Here is a 21,187-nt window from a genome sequence, read left to right on the forward strand (position 1 = left end):
GCATTCTCCCCTACGATGACAATGAACGCCGCGGCCGCCGTGAGGGAAAGAGCGAGCGCTGGGGAGCAAGCCTGCTCCGAAGCCTCTCTCGTGCCCCCGAGCGGACGAGTGAGAGAGAACGCTCTGAGTCAAGGCATGGCCGACGCGACAGACCAACCGCGCCCGACGGACGCCGCAGGTACACCCAGCGCACAGCAGTCCACGGCACCAGCGACGTCGGCCCGCAAGCTGCCCCGGCAGACAGACAAGCGACACCAGAGATCGGCCAGGTGTTCCTCGTCGACACGGCGACACCAGAGATGGAGCCCCATGGGGAGATGACGTCCCCACCTACCCAGCCGTGCGATCAGCTGCTCCATTCGACACGGCAGAAAGGTGTCAACCCCATCTCGTCGCCTGTTTCAGAGCCCAATGGAACCCTGCACAGGGCGCGAGGGAAGGGGGCCTGCAAGCGATCCCTGCGAAGGTGGACGCAGGGGCTACAGCGTTTGCTCCCACGGCAACGCCACCTGCATCGCCGGTCACGAGGGCTGCCCCGCCTACTCCTCCGGCCGCTCCAACTGCTTCACCAGCGATACCGATGAGCATCACCCGTGGCCGCACTATGGAGCGCCAAGAGGGTCGTCACGGCAGTGCCCGCAAACGTTCCACACCAAGAAGGGCGCCCAGAACTCCAGCACTGAATGTCGACAGCAGCAACTCCCAGAGGGGGGCAACCCCGGCCGTCCTGACGACGATAACAGCAGCCGATCGCCACACCCGCTGGCTGTTCCAGGTTTAATTGATTTTGACTCCGTGTCACCGGATCCCCCACCCTTGTCTCACAGGCACCCAGCTCCCACCGAGGTAAACAACCAACTGGCATCTCCTCAAGCTGCGCCGGCTCCAATACCATCCGGACACGGCGCGCCCCGCTCCTGCCTGCCTCAACACAGGAGGTTCAGCCCCAACTGTGTTTACTCCAGACGCAACCCACGCAAGCAGCGGTCGCCAACAACAGTGACGGAATAAGCTCCCCCACCACAGAACCCAGCGGCCAGCTTCATCAGCAAAGTCACGCACCAGACCACCAGGCCGCTGCTCCAAGGGCCGCCGCAGCGGGCTGTGGCCGCAAGGCGCCGGAAGAGGCAGGCTCCTGCCCCACAGCGCAAAAGTGTGCGCATCGCGGCAGCATCCTGGCCACGCGAAGACGCCCAGGCGAAAGCTCCCCAAGTCCTCATGAAGAAGCTTGGCTTCGTGGAGGAGGACCAGTCGGCGGATGACGCGCTACTTGGCTACTTCAGGCTCTTCAGCAGACCGGCCCTGTTCGCTTTGAGCTTATTCAGCCATGACATAGTGTTTTCATCTCACAACATTTCAGTATAAGCATCAGCATAAGCAAATTCGGTGGTCAAGGCGTTGACGGCTTTGTGCGGCCTCGATGGCAACACAGGTGCTGGCTACTCCTAGGCATAGGCAGCAAGACTCAGCGCAAGGGACACTCCATATCACTCATGTTAAGCATCAACCATCTGTAGCTTAGTTTCAGTCGTCTCGTCATCGTCAGTTCATGGTGGTCTGTCAACCTCAGTTTATGGCCTGTGAAGGGTGTGTGGGTGCTGGCCAGGGGCCCAAAATCACCAAAGCGACCTCTGCAACGCCTTATTCGTCATGTAACTTGGTGTCGCTGTACTGCTGTTGCCACACACGGATACACTCTTCAGCGCCGGCAGCCAGGGGGCTTTCAGTCAGCCGGCTGCTGCTCGTTTCAGTCGATCAACAAAGCTGTGGCCATTCAGAGTCAGTTTAGCTGCATATCCTTATTTATGATACGCTGCCAAGCTCTCCGACTTCTCACTGCTGGGACAAATTTGGTCTTCCATGTCGCAAAGAAATTGTAACATACTCTGCTGGAATGTGCGTGGGCTCAATGACGTGGTCTGGCAAGATGCTGTAAGCCTGCTGGTTAAGGACACAACTTCCTCCATTGTGTGCCTAGAATTTTTTTTAATTTTAACATTTTTTGAAACTAATTTTAAATCTAATATGGTCGGTTTTTTTAAACTAACATTTTTTGCCGCGCCTATTGCCCTGGCGCGGCCAAATGCTTGTGCCGCGCCATGCATGGTGGCGCGGCAGAGGGCTGACGTGGCGGCGACCGGAATCGCTGACGCTGACGGGGCAGGGCCTGCCGCGCCACCGATCTTGACGCGGCACTGCCGCGCCCTGATACGTGGCGTGGCAGAGCCGAATAAAACCGACGCCGCCAATCTCGGCCCCCGCCCGGCCCTCCATTGCCGTCTCCCTTCCCTTCCATTCCTTAGCCGCCTCCCTCCCTCCTCGTCCTCGTGCTCGTACAAGGTAATGACGCATATTTTATTTTCGTTTGAATGGTGGATAATATATTATGAATGGGAGCTAAGTTTAGGAGAAAAAAATTATATTTAAGAACTATGGTCTATGGTTTGAAGGAAGATATTAGTTTAATTTTATCAATGTTAAGGTTAATTATTTAGTTAGAAGTATGTTTACCATGTATATTTTTGTTGCTATAATTATCGGTTATATTATTTTAGTTGCATTGCAAATGATTATATTTCATATTAATTTACGTTGTTTTGATTGATGTTTAATTTGAACCGTTTTATTAGATGGAAGACATATTTCGGGAGCAGTTATGGCGAAAACGGGGTCGTCCTAGAGAATTGTACCCCGACTAGTCTAGCAAAGATGCCCCCGTCCCTCCTGAACTCCCTGTCCCTAACTGTGACTGTGGTCATCTGGTCGATGTGTTTCAATCGAGACATCCGGACACAGCGGCTCGTTGCTTCTACACGTGCAGTCGTTTTAATGTAAGTAATTGTTTCCGTATGTTTTTTCTTCTTCATTTGTATTACTAGGTTACTAATATTTTGTTGGAATTTTGTTGTGTAGGCCCATGAGAGGTGCCTTTTCTTTCAGTGGATCGACGGTGCAGACAAGTTTGACCCCAGATACCTCCTTTTCGACGATTGGTGGAGAGGGCGACATCCACGAGAGCACTTCAAGCGGTGGGTTCCACCTCCCCCTAACCCCCCTCCAATGACGGCTAAGGAAAAGCACTTAGCCGCAGTTAGATGACTCGAGGAACCTCCTCTGTGCCATTACGGAGACTGAGCCATGATAAACCCTGACAATACATTGGAGTTTGTGTGTCCAAACAAGCATAAAGTAAGTGCAAAGTGTATGTGTTAAATATTGAGCTATATGTGTCATGTACTAATGTCACGTTATTTAGGTGTATTCAATGACGAAGTGTCGTTTCAAGAAGTGGTTATATGGTCCTAAGAACAAATAGCCCGAAGAATCTCCAAAAGCAAAGCAAAAGAAGAAAGAAAGGTTAATTTATAAAGCACCGTCAGTCAAGTGCGAATATGGTGTTTAATCCAACTACGGTCTAGTTCCTTCGGAGCTTGGAATAGGTCATTATTGCGGCCATATGATTGACTATGATGAGATTGGTTATTTTTGTGGTAACCATGGAATCGTATTTTGTTTCTTTTGCTAAGAAATATATGATATAATTTATCGTTTGAACAGAGCACTAGGAAATACAGGTGGGAATGTTATGATGGTCAAGCTAAGTTCTTGGATGAACTGAAGGGGAAGCAAGTAATTGCACGAAAGAGGGGATATAGACCTGACTATGTCAACCTTTTCGTTAAACATCACAAAGACAAGATGCATGAGTTTGCTAGACAGCGCGATATTTGTAACCCGATCGATGTTGGGCTTATCAAATGGGGATTGGAGAGACGAATGACATTAGAGGAGAAGAGGGTAAGGAAGGAGGCAAGGGAGGAGATAAGAGTACAGATGCAGGTCTTGAATGAGCATGTTGTTTCATTATGTGCCAGTGAGTACTTCAAAGCCTTTTTTCCATTGCCTGATTTTAAATGTAATATAGTCATGTTGCTAACTGATTGTATTTTATACATGAAGGGATTAGATGCAGCGAGGACCATGTTGCAGAGGTGGCTCGTGTAAGGTACGAGGAAAAGAAGTTAGATGAGCACAGAAAGCGAGCTGGTCGCACCGTTGAATCACCGATTGTGTTGTCTGATGAGGGGGATGAGGATGAGGACGACATTGCCAGACTCAGCGAGCTCATCGCTCTAGCAGAGGCAGGCTTGCAGGCGGAGGAGGCTGAGGACGACACTAATAGACTGAGCGAGCTCATCGCTCTAGCAGAGACGGGCTTGCAGGCGGAGAAGGCTAAGGACGACACTGACAGACTGAGCGAGCTCATCGCTCTAGCAGAGACGGGCTTGTAGGCGGTGGAGGCTGACGACGCATTCTTCACTCAGGCCGTAGAGGCCGCAAATGAAGCGGAGGCCGCTTACTATAGGCGAAAGGCAGATCAGGGCAATACAGGTGAACCTAGCCACAGTAACAGGGTTGTGGTTGAGGATTGGTACTCAGACGACGAGTTGCTTACTCAGTATATTTCTGACTGAGGGTTTTTAATTGTGCCGACTGTTAGTTCCATGCTTTATTAATGATCAATGTAGCTATGTAGTAGAAATTTCATTGTGTTGTCTTATATTCCATTTGAACTACTGATGTATTGTAACCATGTGTCGTGTACTTGGATTACCCATGATCGATCTTAAGTGATCACATTTATTTGTATCATGCGTTCAAAATTTCTAAAATAAACGTAATCGGGTGAAATTATCTCGAATACAGCGCCGTAGCCCACTGGTTCGGCCACGCCATAGCCTAGGTTCTGCCGTGCCAGAGTCCACGGCGTGTTAGTGCCGTGCCATACTAAACGGCACGTCAGTGCCGCGCCATAAACGACGGCGCGGCAGTGACGTGGACAGACAGCATTCAGCTTCAATTGAGTTGTTGTCAGTGCTGTACAAAACTACAAGTGGTGCCGCGACCGTGCGCAAGTTGAAACGAATATGAAGCAATTAAATGAATGACAAGTTGCCACATAACATTTTCATTGGTTTATGAGTCTGCAAGTTTTTAACGACAATATTCGTTCGACATAAGTTCGATGTAATGAACTAAATCCCTAGAATGTAAGGATCCCTCGAACGTCTCTTGGAAATCTCGTCGTCCGGTGGAACAAGGGGGTCATCGTACTCCACCTCAAGAAGGCACTCGTTATATTGTCTCTGTGCATCATTTCTGTTTTTTGTCATCATATTGTCTCTGTGCATCATACATAAAGGCACTCGTGCCCATGAATAATGGAGAAAGCCCCTAAGGCATCTAGCAACTACTGCCACTTTATCAGTCGCCATCGACCATACCACTACATAGCTCCACCTACATGCGATACCACAGTCCCTAATATTAAAGAATACCATCGGGCTGGCAGGTCCTGCCATGAGTAATGGACTATGTCCCTTAAGCACCCAACAACTACTCCCATGTTGTCACATCACCACCGCCCGTGCCACTACACGACACTACACGCGTGCGCTACCACAATCTCTCACATTAAAGAAGGTCCTTGGACTGGTGGACACAGCTTCATCCTTCTATCTATAAGATGTGGCAATGAAGAGCCCCTCCAGATCACAAGATCTAGCATGTCCTAACACAACATCCTTTCCATCAAGCATCATACCTCCAATTCCTCCCTTTTTCTACTTTCTTATACAAATCGTGCTGCGTTGCTTCTTGATGCCCTTAGCAAGGTAAGCAAGTCATTAACGTATCTATAGAAATCTTACCCTCTCCTAAATGTTGAAAATGACTTCCCTCATTTTCCTCGTAGATGGCAGATGAAGGGTGGACCACCAACTATTGCCTGAACAAGGATGGCTTCCCCAAGCTCTTGTATGCCACCATGGTCAGGCTAGGTATTTTGGATCACCCAGAATATGTAGGAAGGGAGTATGAGGAGTATGGCACTAAGAGGTGTGAGGTGATCATCTATGTTGGAGCAAGTAGGGATTTCCCTGACATAAATCCTTGGGTGGTGTCCACCACAAGGTTTCGGTTCAAGAACACTTACCAATCTATCGCTCGCAAAGCTTTGAGGTACCTATGCCAGATTTTTGAGAAGCCAATATGCCATACACCCATGAGATTCTTCCCCCCTTTTGTAAAGAACATCCTTGTGTGGGTAGCCCGAATGAAGACCCTAGAAGGCCCTAAACTTCGTGAACGTGATCCAACTACAATTTTCATGTCTGACTACTTGCTTTCCTTGGATAAGCAGTATGATAGGCAGGCTAAGCATTTGAGGAAGTGCATTCGTAGGGCACAGAAGGCAGAGAAGCAGATTAGAGAGCTCCAAGTGCAGCTTGCGAATGCTAAGGTGCAGGCCACTGAGGCGGAGAGCCGTGAGGCAGCAACAATTGAAGCCTTCAAACATGCTGAAGACCGGCACACTCAACAATTGAAGAATATCTATCTTGTTAATAGGGCTAGGAGAAGGATTGTCACCTTGGAAGATAGAGAGTGTCCAATACTAGATGGAATCCCAATTGCAACCATGGAAGAAATCCAAGGGGAAATAGTGGACACACCGCCTGCACCTCCCCCAATCGAGGCCTCCTATGGAATTCCTGAGATAGAGTCACCTGATGGAGAAGAGATTCTCCCACTCACTCAGCCACCACCAAGAGATGGTGCATGTGCTCATGCCATCTTCTCAGAGGATTCCTCAAGCTCCGAGGCATGATCTAAGTGGCCACATGGCCCCCTCAGGGAATGAGGCTAATATGGTCCGAAGCTAGACCCATGAAAGTGGTTTTAGCGATGTGCCCTTACGCCTAAGGGGAGTGAATCCTGATTTACTTTTTTGTAAACCCTCGCAAGAGGAGATGTACCAGTATTTTAGTGTTTGGTCTTTCCATCTACAATGTAATCCCCACCTACTGTTGTGCTTTGAATTAGTAGTTCTAGCTAGGTTCGTTTACACCCTCGCGTGAGGAGATGTACCCGTATTGTAGTGTTTGCTTTTTCCACCTACAATGTAATCTCCACCCAGTGTTGTGCTTTGAATTAATATTTCTAACTAGGTTCGCTTACGGCTAAGGGTGGTGAATCCTAATTCACTTCTTTGTAAACCCTCGCGTGAGGTGATGTACTTGTATTGCAGTGCTTGCTTTTTCCAACTATGGTGTAATATAATCTTACCATGTGCCGTCCTAATCACTCCAGTAAATGTTTCATTGCGCCAGCATGCCATTGATTTTATTAACAAATATTAGCTTCCTTTGATGTATTTTTCCAAGATTCAATGTATCAAATAGGCCCTTCCATATAACACATAATGGAAAAGACATCTTATCCTTTACTAACATTTTTTTTCCAAGGTTCGGTATACCAAACAGACCACCTGCAGCGAAGCGCGGGCATCAGTGGCTAGTAAGGATTACTTCCTGCTATCAGACGTCCATCTATCTACACACGCCGTGACAGCAACCTGCACCATGAAGGCTGATGGGATCAAATGGCAGTTTATTGTGGTATATGGACCACAAGGTGATGCTAAAAAACTGCAATTCCTCCAAGAGCTCAAATCAATTCCCAGGCCAGCTCATGGAAGGTGGCCGATCCTTGGGGATTTCAACTTGATCTACCAGGTGGAAGATAAAAACAATGTGAATCTAAACCGTCGTCTAATGGGTGCCTTCAAAGTAGTAATCGACGAATTGAACCTAAAAGAAATAGGTCTCAATGGTTGCTGATTTACCTGGAGTAATGAACAGGACAGGCCCACTCTCACAAGAATCGACAGGCTCCTATGTACCCTGGAATGGGAATTAGCCTTCCCAACATGCTTCCTTCATTCCCTACCTTCCCTAATGACAGACCACACCCCGCTTCTCCTGCAAGGGGACATAGAGCACTACCAAAGTTCAACCTTCCGATTCGAGAATTTTTGGGTGAATATGGATGAGTTCAAGGAGACGGTTCAACAGTTTGGAGCAAACCGGTCGACTCTACCTTACCTCTCAAGCGGCTGAACACAAAATTGGCAAGGCTAGCAAAAGGCATCAGGAGGTGGCGCAGAGAGAAGGCTGGGGACACGCGGCTGCAGTTGGCCATTGTTAAAGAGGTCCTGTTACAATTGGAAGCGGCACAGGAGAACAGGCTGCTCACGAACCAAGAAAAACGAACTGCGCCGACGCTTAAAAACAAGGAGCACCGAACTTGTAGCCATAGAAAAATCCAAGATCCGGCAGCGGTCGAGATTGGCATACATCCGCAGCGGGTATGCGAACACAAAATATTTCCACATCAGGGCTAGCACAAGATTAAGGAAAAACTGCATCCACTCCCTACACACGGATGGGGGCGTGGCAGTTGTGCACAATGACAAGGAAAAAGTGGTGACCGATATTTCTCAGACCACCTAGGCTCAGTTACACAGAGAGGGAGGACTTTCAACTGGGAAGCACTTGGATATGTCCCAAGAGACCTATCAGCACTTGAGGCACCGTTCACACAGGAAGAGATCAAGGAAACGATAAACTCCATGCCGTCTGATAAAGCGCCAGGTCCGGACGGATTCACATGACTCTTTTTCAAAACTTGCTGGGAAATAATTAAGGACGACATCACAGCGGCAATCAACAGCATATTCTCGTTGAATTCCCAAGGTTTTGAAAGACTAAATTCAACAAACATCATCCTGCTCCCAAAAAAAATGGATGCCACGCGTGTAACAGATTTCCGTCCCATCAGCCTGAAACACAACGTCGCAAAAACAATTGCCAAATTGTTGGCATACAGATTGGCGCCGATACTGGACTCCTTAGTCTCCAAATGCCAAAGCGCTTTTATAAAAAAAGCAGCATCCACGATAATTTCCTCTACATCTAAAACGTAGCGCGCACCCTACAGAAGCAGAAATTGCCTGCTATCTTCTTGAAGCTCGACATTCACAAGGCTTTCGACACAGTTAGTTGGCCCTACCTCCTTGAGGTAATGCAGGCGATCGGCTTCGGACCACGCTGGCGTGAGTGGGTATCGATCCTCTTCCGCACCTCCTCATCAAGAGTGCTGCTTAATGGGCAACAGGGACCGGTCTTTAGCCATAGGCGGGGAGTTCGACAGGGTGATCCCCTATCACCCATACTGTTTATTCTCACCATGGACCCATTGCAGCGCCTGTTAGACATGGCTACACAACACGGTGTGCTCACCGCTTTGCCACTGCCGGCGGCAAGATGGAGGACATCCATTTATGCTATTGATGCAGCAATCTTCATCAATCCGCTCAAGGAAGACCTCGAAGCCACCACAGCAATCCTACATGCATTCGGCTCAGTCTCGGGCCTACATATGAACATGCATAAGAGCTCTGTCCACCTGATCAGATGCAAAGACATCGACCTCAATCATGTTCTGGCTTCCTTCATAGGAACGAGAGCTTCCTTCCCGTGCCGTTACTTGGGGCTGCAGTTACATACGAGGTCCTTTCAGAAGATCCACGTTCAGCCTCTAATAGAGCGCATTTGACAGAAATTGCCAGGATGGAAAGGAAAAATGCTTAACAAAGCAGGCCGGCAAACATTGGTCACCACGGTGCTATCCTCAATGTCCACCTACCATCTCATCGTGTTCCCTCTAGCAGTTTGGGCAAGGAAGAAAATCGACAAAATCAGAAGATCGTTCCTGTGGAAAGGAGATGAGAACGCCAATGGAGGTCACTGCCTCATCAACTAGCCAACCGTCTGCATGCCAAGAGATCTAGGGGGCCTAGGGGTGCCTAATCTGGATAGATTTGGGAGAGCACTACGCCTACGATGGCTGTGGCAGGAATGGGTTGATGACTCCAAACCATGGGTGGGAACAATAGTACCATGTAACGACATAGATCGCCTTCTGTTCAACTCTTCCACCACGGTCACCATAGGCAATGGTCACAAAGCCTGATTCTGGCACCATGCCTTGCTAGAACGTGAAGCACCCAGGTATCTAGCGCCCAACCTTTTTAAGCTGGTGAGCAGAAAAAATAGGATGGTATGACAGGAACTACTCAATGGGAACTGGATCATATCATTGCGGGCACATATCACTACATCTACACAAGTACAGGAGTTCATTGACCTATGGGTCAGATTACTAAATGTGCGGCTGCAGGATTATGTGCAAGACTCAATCACTTGGAAGTGGACGCCTAATGGTATTTACTCCACTCGCTCGGCATATAAAATACAATTCCGTGGCTCACATCAAACATTTCAACATGATCTCATCTGGAAGGCACATGCGGAAAATAAATGCAAGGTACACGCCTGGATCCTCATGCACGGTAAAATTCTTAGGGCCGACAATCTACAGAAGAGAGGGTGGCCGCATTAGGAGCACTGCGTCTTATGTAATGGGCCATTGGAGACAGGAGTTCGTCTATCTTTGCTTTGCCCTTTCGCAAGAGCTATTTGGGACCAGGTTCTGTCTTGGGAGAATTTTAAGGTGCATCTCCCACAACAGGACCCTACATGCATGGCCAAATGGTCGGAGGAGGAGGCAAGTAAGGTGCCCAAACAAGACCGCAAGCGGTTCAATGGAATCCTCATTTATATTGTGTGGAACCTGTGGAAAGAGAGGAACATGAGGATCTTCGAAAACAACCATATGACGGCGCAGCAGGTGGCCTCGTTAGCAAAAGAGGATATAATGCAGAGACGTAGGGCGATGAATGTTGCTGGGTGAATCATTTTTAGCAGCAGGATTTGATCTCCTATTTCGGTCCTAGGACCGTTGTGTTTTGCACCAGGGGGCGCCATTTGTACATAAAACTCTAAACTCTTTATCTTACTTAATTGAGTGGCAGAGCTCCTGCCTTATTTCAAAAAAGGTCCATGTCCATGAAGGCTCTAAAGAACACTGACTCTGAGAGATGAACTTGATGGTGAGCTTCCCCTCATGGGGAGAAGTGTTGCTTCATGTCTCCAAAAGGTAACATTTAGTTAGCTCTTAGGTGCTGCATAAACTTGCAAAGCTTCCTGCCCATATGAAGGATGATACTGCATCAGCTTCTACTGCAAATAGCCCATTGCTTTGCATATGAACTAGCAGGCACTAGTACTTATACTCCACCTGATGAAGATGGACCGGCTCCTGCACAGGCATGACATCTTCTGTTATATATGCACTGGCTACTACATGAGGGGACATAAGGGTGATATACTGCCAAGTGTCGTGTGTTTCTTTGCACTAGGTTCCTGCAGCCACTGCTTTATGCACTAGGTTCCACTGGTTCTACGAGATGGGTATCTTGTAAGTATACTCCCAAATAACCGTGAACTGTCGATCTGGATAGCAATTATCATATATTACCTTCTAAGAGGTAATAGGATAAATATATATTTCTATACTAGGAAAATATATTGTAATTAGATTTATTAGGTAACATAGCTTGTAATTCGATCTAACATGCATGTGTGCATGCGTGATGGACGATGTCTTAGTTGTTCAACGTCGTCTAGTTACAATGTTTTTTTAACGTGACTAACCCCAACACGAATTATCGTTGCAATGTTATCTTTTCTTTACTATACCAAAGTGACATGTATCCAAATTTTTTAGGAAGTCATATTTGAACTACATATATTATAATTTGGAGTGCAAATACAACAAACATGTTAACTAGATTAGATCTTATAAAAACAAGAAACCAGACATTCTTGTAGATGGACCTTTAATTCGTGATCAAAATCGGTGGCCGGAGCATACACTACTGCAAATAACAACTTCTAGTAGAAAAAAAAGAAGTATTCGCTTGGGCTCCAAAATTTTCCGGACTTCAAGGCTTCGCCGTCCGAGTGGTTTCTTTCGGCCATTGTACTTCTACTTAACGAAACACGTGTCACGGCGCTCTTGAAAAAAGTGGTTTCTTTCGGCAAGTTTGGCCCTGCGGTAAGCAAAACAAGCATGTACCTCCGGCATGCCGAGTGCCTCTGCGAAGTGTTCTCGCAGCACCTCTGATGGACCATCGAGTAACAGCCTTCCTGCAGAGTTACGTACGTCTTTTTTGTACAAGTTTTATTTCACTTCCTTAATTGCAGAAGTACAGGAGCAAAACACACCAAGGTAACATCGTACCTAAAGATTAAAATCTCCTTGTAAGCACTTTCGCTTATTTTAAGCTCTATAATCATTTTGTACAAACAGTTTGACTTCGCATATCTTAATCTCTATGCTCACTGCCATCACAGTATTACATCGGATAATCCCTGGTTTTAGCCCTGCTGCAGTTACGTCTGTGTGAACTTCTAATAGTTAAGTTCCCAAAAGCAACAACCATCTTCATCTTACAGGCCGTTACTCATCTTATCTTACAATGCCTACCAAGATGACAGAAATAATTACACGAATTTTAATTGCTGATTAAAAATCATCTAAGCATCTTTCTCGCTTAGCCTTAGTGGCCTTTTTCAAAAGGATCATATTTTGTATTTTATAATTTTCTATCTCTAACATGCATGAATCCACCATTGTGAGTGTATGTAATCCTTACTCAGCTAATCTGTCTATATAGTATTTTTTATCCTCAAATGTAGGATTATAAGCAAGCTATATTGGTCTCCATCTAGTATGGCTTTTCGTTCGGTTATTAGCCTTTCCCGAATATTGGGCTTTATTAGGAATTGATTTTCAAATATTGGTGGTCACAACATTGGATTCCATGGAAAAGATAGATTTATGTGATCATCAGCATTTAGTATGTATTGGTACTCAATGCATCGGTATTCGGAGCTAATAAAAAAGCCTAAGGGCTCAAGACTTTGACCCTCCGAAAATACATAACGGTAAAGCTAATAAAAAAACTAAGGGCTCAAGACTTCGACTCTCCTAAAATACGTGAGGGCAAAGCCAATAAAAAAGCCTAATAATGACTCAAGACTTTGACTCTCCGAAAATACATGAGGGTAAAGCCAATCAAAAAGTCTATGGACTCAGAACTTCGACCCTCTGCAAATATGCGAGGGAAGAGCTAATAAAAAACCCTAAGGGCTCAAGACTTCGACCATTCGCAAATACACAAGGCCGAAGCCAATCAAAAAGCCTAAAGGCTCAAAACTTCAACCTTCTGAAAATATACGAGTGCAAAAGTCAACCGAAAAGCCAAGGCCCAAGCCTCCAACTCAGCGAAATATACAAGGGCAAGCGAACTAAAATCAGTGTTTATTATATGCTATAAACTACAAGCGATCAAAATACCTAAGAGCCAATGACTTCACCTTTCCAAAAACATGCGAAAGCTAAGCACTTCCAAAACACCTCAGTTCCCGAACCGGACAAGCCAAGTCACCAGCAAGCAGCGCAAGAATAGGAAAACCTCTAGACTCCCAGAACCAAACTACACACCAACCCACGTGTCCACGCTTAAAGCCAATGGGACCCGCATAAATTAATACCACATTGCATGAGCCAAAAAGGGCGCCTATTTAGCATCTAAGGCTCCCAATATCGGCAAAAACATGATTGATGAGATAAAAAATAGTCAGAGCACAACGCATGCATCATTCTCAATCTCTATATACATTACTACACAAATCTTAACTGTGGCGGGTAAAAAGGGTTAACCGAGGCGGTTTTTGCAACCGTCTCGGACTAAAGGTCACGGTTAATCGTGGCCTTAACCGAGGCGGTTGCAAAAACCGCCTCAGTTAATGCTATTATCGGAGGCGGTTGAGTTATGTAGCCCGTCATGGTTAATAATTTTAGGAAATAAAAAAGCCCACCGAGCCTGGTAGCCCACCAATCCTGGTACCATGCGCCGCCGTTGTCCGTGGTAGGATCCACGCTCCCGTAGCCTCCGGTGGCCGGATCCGCTCGGTGCTGGCCAGATCCGCTCCCCCGCAGCCTCTGGTGGCCGGATCCGCTTGGTACGATGGTGGCCAGATCCACTGCTCGGAGGAGAGGGAGGCATTGCCGTGCTCAGAGGAGAGGGATGGGTCGCCGTGCTTGGAGGCCACACCGCCGGATCCGCCGATAGAGAACTCCTCCCCACCGGATCCACCGCCCGAGCGCTCCTCCCCGCCGGAGCACACCTCCCCATCGGATCCACCGCCCGAGCACTTCTTCGAGGCCGAATCCATAGCCGGAGGGCTCCTCCCCGCTGGATCCGCGCCATGGTGGAGCCATGGAGGGAGGGGAGGAGGGGCGCGGCGCCCCTAGCCGGACGTCGGGTTTGCGCTGGCCTCCTCTCTGGTGCCGTGCGACGAGGGAGGGTGGGAGAGACGGAGGGAGGAGGGGAGCCGCGCGTGCCGGCCCGTTGCGCCGCTACGTGGGGGAGGGAGAGGGTGCGCGTGCTGCCGTGTTTAGGAGAGAGAGTGGAGGGAGGGAAAGAGTAGAGGGTGCCGTCGGGAGGGAAGGGCACGCCATTGTGCTGTGAGGAGGGAGGGGCGCGACTGTGGGGAGGAGCGCGACTGCGGGGTGGGGAAGACTGAAATGCGAGTGAAAACCTAAGTACGCCTTATATATGTGGCTTAGTTAATGGGCCAGCTAAGCTACGGGCCTTTTCCGAGGTGGGCCTATTAACTGACATGGTTTTTTTAAGGTGACCGCCTCGGTTAATCAATTAACCGAGACGGTTGCGTTAGGGCAACCGCCTCGGTTAATAGGCATTAACCGACGCAGTTTTTTTAAGATGACCGCCTCGGTTAATGGATGATTTTTTACGTTGCCTGCCTCAGTTTATAATTAACTGAGGAGGTTGCTGGCCGAGCTGCCCTATCTCGAATAACCAAGGTGGGCAACCAGGCTGCCCGCCTCGGAGCCCCATTTGTAAACGCCGTGCAAAAGAATTTGTGTAGTAGTGGTACATGATGATTTGATAAGAGCTCAGTGACTTTGTGTTGCCAAAAATACGAACAACTGAAGCACATTGAATGACATGAGCTCAATGACTTCGCATTGCCAAAAGTATGAACAACCAACGCAGAATGATTTGATAGAGCTCAGTAACTTCACATCTGTAAGAATACATGCAACAGAAACAAAATGTGAATCTATGTTTTGCAAACTTTATATTATTTAGTTTCGTAATCACCAACGACGTCATCAACTAGGCTTTCTCCAACATACTGACGAGGGGCTTTGCCTTCATCAACATCGAGTGCGAGTCGGCGCCAAAGTGATCTAAAATCACGGAGGGATTCATTTTCGTGACTACTCGCCCCCTTGCCACAAAAGATATGGGTATGTGCGAAACAAATCTAAAAGCGTTGAGGGGCTCATTTCATGACTACTCACCCCAAAAGGTATGGGTCTCTGTGAAAGTAATCTAAATGCATTGAGGGATCATTTTGTGACTACTCACCCCATCGCCCCAAAAGATACGGGTCTGTGCGAAAGTAATCTAAAATCGTTGAGGGGCTCATTTCGCAACTCTTCGCGCCATCGCCTCAAAAGGTATGGGGGTTGGCACCAAAGTAATCTAAAATCACCTACGGGCTCATTTCTCTGCTTCTAGCCCCCTCGCCTCAAAAAGTATAGGGTTGGTGCCAAACTAATCTAAAAAACCGAGTGGCTTTCTTCACTATCTCTTGCGCCCATCTCGCCCCTACAAAAAGAACATAATAAAACACCAATGCGATCATACCAGCACTAGATCCCGTCAGGGCATTCTCTTAAAATTGCATCATCCACTCTTACTTTCGCTCCCCACTTCGCTATTGAAACTTTGGTGACCCACTGTTTGAGACTCTGTCGAGTTACAGCCAGGGGCTTTATCACTGACTTCGGCATCATCGACTATGCCTTCGCCAACATTTTGGCAAGGGGCTTCACCACTGACTTGGGTGAATTTGACACTAACCAATAACCCCACATTTTTGGCAAAGGGACTTGCCACCGATTTTGACATCACCAACAACACATTTGCAAACTTATCGGTGAACGTACAGTTCCTCACCGATTTCAGCTTCATCGACAATGTGTTCGCCAACTCTCAGAGATGAGCTTTGACTTTGACATCATTGGCTACACCTTCATCAACATTTCGGCTAGGGGCTTCGCCATCAGTTTCATCATAATCGACACCGCCTTCACCATCAATTGGAGTGGGGGGGGGGTCTCCATCTACAACATTTGTGACATCAGCCATGCTTTTGTCATCTACTTCAAGCATGCAAAATAATTTCTCACAAGTGCCAGCCAAAAGGGGCTAGAGAGCGCATTGGACAAGCAATCCTTCCAAAGACAAGCGTATCGGACAAGCAATCCGCCCGAAAATAAAAGCCTTGTCTAGCACTCGTGAGTGAAAGCTTGAAGACGTGTCATAATCATCTACAACTACCTCGCCTACGTCAACTGCTTTGCTTACATCGAGTACATCAATGTCTTCGATGAGAGCTCAACTATGAAAAGATGGTATCAAGGGCTCAAGGCCATACGAAGGAGCAAGCTGCCAAAGATAATGTCATGGAGGTCAAAGAGAAGGTTGACACCGAATACTAGCTAAAGATGAAATCATCCATAGAATATCTTTGTATAGACGAGAGCTATGAGTCGTAGATGAGTTGTAATTGGGCCACACTTAGTTATATGCAGCTATTGGGTCTTGTGCTTTCTATCAAAACCAAATATATGAGGGGCTACTGTTGGGTGTGTGTTATATGTTAGGGACCCCATTAGTGTTTTACATGGCCCAATTACGTAGCTTGGTGGCTTGTAAGATAATATTTATGGTCCATTTGTAGCCCTAGAGTTTTTTTTTGCAAAATACAAGCCTCATTAGGAGAAATAATGGAAACCTTCCCTCCCACCTTCCCTATAAAAGGGGGAGAGGGGGAAGAAGGAGAGGGACTCTTACCTCCGACTCATTTGACTTTCTTCCTCTCACTTTCCACACCTCTCTCATGTTTGATGTTGTACATCAACGGGTTGAAAGGGCTACACTAGTGTATTGCAATTAATTATGGGAAGATAATGTAAGAACACGGTAAAACTAAGCAATTCCCACACATGATTTGTCAATTTACCTTAGCAAGAGCCAAATCAAATTGCTTTTTTAGATGTAAATAGAGTGTAACTGGATTGAGTGTCTAATGAAATCACCGAGAGCATTTCTAAAAAATATTAATAATATCTACCCTTATTAAATTAAGTGACCTCTATCATTTTGTCAGCACCTAACCAATGTGTCTATTTGGGAAAAAAATATTCTATTAATTTTCATCTATCTTTTTTCCTCACGTATAATGATACAAATATTATGTTTTGTTATAGTTATACCGTGTTAGATCTCAATGGGACGAGAATAGAAGTTCGAGACAGATGGCGACGATCAGTTTTAGACTATCGCCTTTGGTGCAACAATTTAGATAAGTGGTATGAATTTGGACATCAGAATAGGAGAAGTTGTATCATACCACCTGAAGGGCATTTTCTCATCTATATGCATTATAATAAAAAGTGGTTATATGCTGTAATTGATGGGCCTTTTGGTTACTTGTATGGCTACATAAGGAGAAGTGTTGGTAAGACAAATGTGTTTCGCATTCGTGAAAATTATGAGAAGGAAAAACATATTCAAAATGCAAAAAGATTGTTGTGAGATGGAGGGTATGAGGGCGCCCATCTGACAAGGATGTGGCGAGTTATTAATCTCAATTTTTTTAATATGATGCATCAGTATATTGTAGAGGAAGTGCATGCACCCCAATCTAAGGAAGTCAAAAGGTCCATTGAAACTTTTATAGTGCATTTTACAGAAGCTAGGAAGTCGGATAAGCTATATCTCGGCATCCTGTTCAGAAACTATAGAGTTGGGAACCGAACGGGCGCCAAAGCAATCTTGGATGCAAGAAGATGGAAAACAAAAGCATGACTACTGCAAAATCTGCAATAAAAGCAAAGAAAACTCTTACAAAATCTGTGGATTATGTAAAGGCCAAACAATAAGAGTGGGTATCTCCTCCTCAAGAATATGCCTATGCAATTGATAAAAGATGGACCCTTGATCCTTTGTGGACAGAAAAAGAACTCAAAGAGGGCCATAAACTTGATTTGGATAAAATTGGGAGTTTCTTACTGAGTGTTTCACTAGATTTTCTATCACAAACATTGATGGGAGTACAAGAAAACTGCTACATAATGCTTATATGAGCACGAATGACCTCATGGGAGACAAGGTAAATCTCATTTAAATTTTAAATATTGTTACATATCATTTGACTTAATGAAGCATATGTTGCTTCAGCTCTAGTTTTCATTTTGAATATATTAGTAAGTAAAATTGTCTATTTTCCATTGACTTAATGGTATGAGTATGACTACCAATCAGTGGTGTGGGCGATGGTAGACTTCCTAGCTATTCTTGATCTAGCACCATCAAACCTAATACATTTAATAAACATGTGAGACACCTTAACAAAATTTATTCTGATCATGGTGAGAACTACCTGTCCCCGTAAAGTTTAGTGTAAATGGAAAGCTTCACTTCTAGATTGTGTTTTAGGTTATGAGTTCAGAGGAAACCTGAGAAAATACTTATCTTTTTCGCAAGGGAATCAACACGTAGTGTGCCCTACTCTTCCCACTATCAAACCTCCCATTTATTGTGAATTCACCATCAAACTTCTTAACTTGCAAAAAAAGGTCACTAAAGCTAGGCGACATATCAAAAATTTCCACTTCATCCTCCATATTCTCAAACGCCCCATCTTCTTTTATAACACTTCCTCCATGAAACAAATAGACTAAACAATCTATCTACAAAATCATTTGAGCAAACTACATCAAGTCTTCGAAATCGTTGCAACGAACATAACATATAACTACTAACTACATATAACCTATACATACTAACTAAAAATAACATAAACTAACTAACTAAATAACTAAATATAAACTAATCTAACTAACTAACTAAATATAGACTAAACATTAAACCTACAAATATAACCTATACTGCTCTGCATGTAAACTAATTTAACTAACTAACTACACTAACCATACTAACTATACTAATAAAAACTAACTATACTAAAATCTAACTAACTATACAAATAAAAACTAACTATACTAACTAACTGTACTAATCTAACTAACTAATAAAACTAATTTTTGAACGTATTTGATCTACCTAAATTTTCCTACAAACCCTAAGTACCATGAATCATCTTGAAATCAACATGGAAACAAGAAATTGAAAGCGGGACTACCTGGTCTATGAAGGGGGAAGCTTGGGGGTTCACCCCCCCCCCCCACTCAGCCCCGACGGCGAAGAGGGTTACTGGTGGCTTGGGGTGGGCGGCAGCAGCAAGGGGAGTGAGAGAGGGAGGCCAAGGGGAGTGAGGGAGGGAGGCGGAGAGGGCCGGCGGCAGGGGCAAGGGCGAACGGTGGCGGGCAGTCACAATGGCTGGTCACGGTGGACAGAGAAGGAAAAAGAGAGGGAGAGAGGGAGGAAGGCCCGTACACGGCTTAGTATTCCCCCTGCCTCGCTAGGCGGGTTAATGTGGCAGGGGACACGCTCATGTCAATGGAGTGGCAGGTGTCGTGGCCGTGTCGATGGCATGGCAACGCGCTGCCATGTTGGAATCCCTATGCTTGGTTTTGGCTAATTAAGACAACCTAGTGGACTAACCCTTTGCTCTAAGTGATTTCATGAGATAGGTTGGTCGACATCTGAGGATTGAGCAAGATGCATTCAAGGTGATGAAGATGGCCACATGATGATGAAGTGCTCGGTCTTTGGAAAAGAAGGAAAGAGAAAAATAAAATCCTATGGGTTTAAGGCAATTGTATAAATAGGGATTTTATTTTGCCAGTCAAGACGCAATAGAGTGCATGATTGGGTTTAGGATAGATGGCCATATTATTAAGAGGGTAGCTTGAGAGTTAGCCACTTGAAAGGTGGCGCTTGGGTGCTCTCGGTGTTGCTGATCAGCATGCACCGGTCGTGTCCAGTGCCACACCGGTTGTGTGCACCGGTCACGGGTGCTAGGGTTTCACTCTGTGTAGTTTTTAGCCAAGCACTAGCGTGCCCGGTGTGCACCGGTCAAAGTGCACCAGCCATGGGTTCTAGAGAGCTTGCAGCTCGATCAAGCGGTGTTCTAGGCACCGGTCATCACCGGTGTGGGGTTCTAGATAGTTTACAAATCGGCTCCGAGGGCGGTTCTATGCACCGGTCGCCTCACCGGTGTGGGCGTCCAGAGAGCATGTAAATCAACTGAGCAAACGCTAACATGGACTGTCATCATCTGTGACTTAACTAGTGGCACATCGGTTGTCTGATAGTGCAGTAATGGCTAGTTTTTCGAACGTTGGAGTTGGTCGTTGGGGTTGCACCTGTCGTCTCTGGTGTGGCAACTGGTGCACCTGCAGCCAGCTCATCAAGAGGTACCAGTTGGCTCTTTGGCTTGGGGATATAAATAGACCACTTGGCTGGCCATGGCCAGTCTCTTGGGCTCTGATTTAGTTGTGCAAACCACTTGAGAGCAAAAGAACACAATCCACTCACTTGCATCACTTTGGATCACATTTGGAGTGAGATCGAGAGACTCTAGCGCATTGGATCGAGTTCTTGCATCTTGTGGCACTAGGAAGGGTGAGTTGGGCTGATGGTGCTCTTGTTACTCTTGGTGATTGTCGTCGCCTAGCCAGCCTGGAGCTTGTGGGATCGTTGAGCGGCTTTGGTGATTGTTGTCGGCTCCGATCATTTGATTGTGAAGGGTTCTTGTACTTATTCCCAGTGGGAGATTCACAAAAAGCAACTATATTGAAATCGTGGGCTTGGAAGTGCTCTCTTGGGTGGTTCTTACGACGCCCAAGTGTTGGGCTTGGCGTGTGATGCTAATTAGCGCATGAACCACCGGGTTTGTACTCACCACAACGTGGATGTAGGTTGCCGGCAAGCAACCAAACCACAGGGATAAATCTTGGTGTTCATATTGTCTCTTGCCTCGCTCGGTTTGCTCACTATCACACTTATATTTACTTGTTCATACTCATCTTGTGTGGTAGTTGCTTGTGTAGACTAGAATAGCATAGAGCTAGTTGTAGTTGTAATTAGTTGCAATTATCTTTGTTTAGTAGTTTGTGCTAGTTGTCGCTAGTAGTGATAGTTGCTAGCATGCTTGATTGGGTGAAATCAACCTAGAGATCATAGCAACTAGAATTGTGTAGGAGGCTTGTTTGAGGTGAAGTACAGCTAGAGCAATAGTTGCATAAGCGTCGTCTTATTTACTAATCAAGCCTTGCTCTAGTGTCTTAGAGCAACTCCAACAGCTTGGCT

General features: G+C 46.1%; 1 pseudogene; it reads left to right on the forward strand.

Annotated features, from left to right (window-relative positions):
- Window positions 1–10,443: 10,443 nt before the first annotated feature.
- LOC136502920 (uncharacterized) lies at window positions 10,444–17,986 on the forward strand (annotated as a pseudogene).
- Window positions 17,987–21,187: the final 3,201 nt, after the last annotated feature.

This window comes from Miscanthus floridulus, chromosome 14 (genome assembly GCF_019320115.1).
Source record: "Miscanthus floridulus cultivar M001 chromosome 14, ASM1932011v1, whole genome shotgun sequence".
Taxonomy (NCBI): domain Eukaryota; kingdom Viridiplantae; phylum Streptophyta; class Magnoliopsida; order Poales; family Poaceae; genus Miscanthus; species Miscanthus floridulus.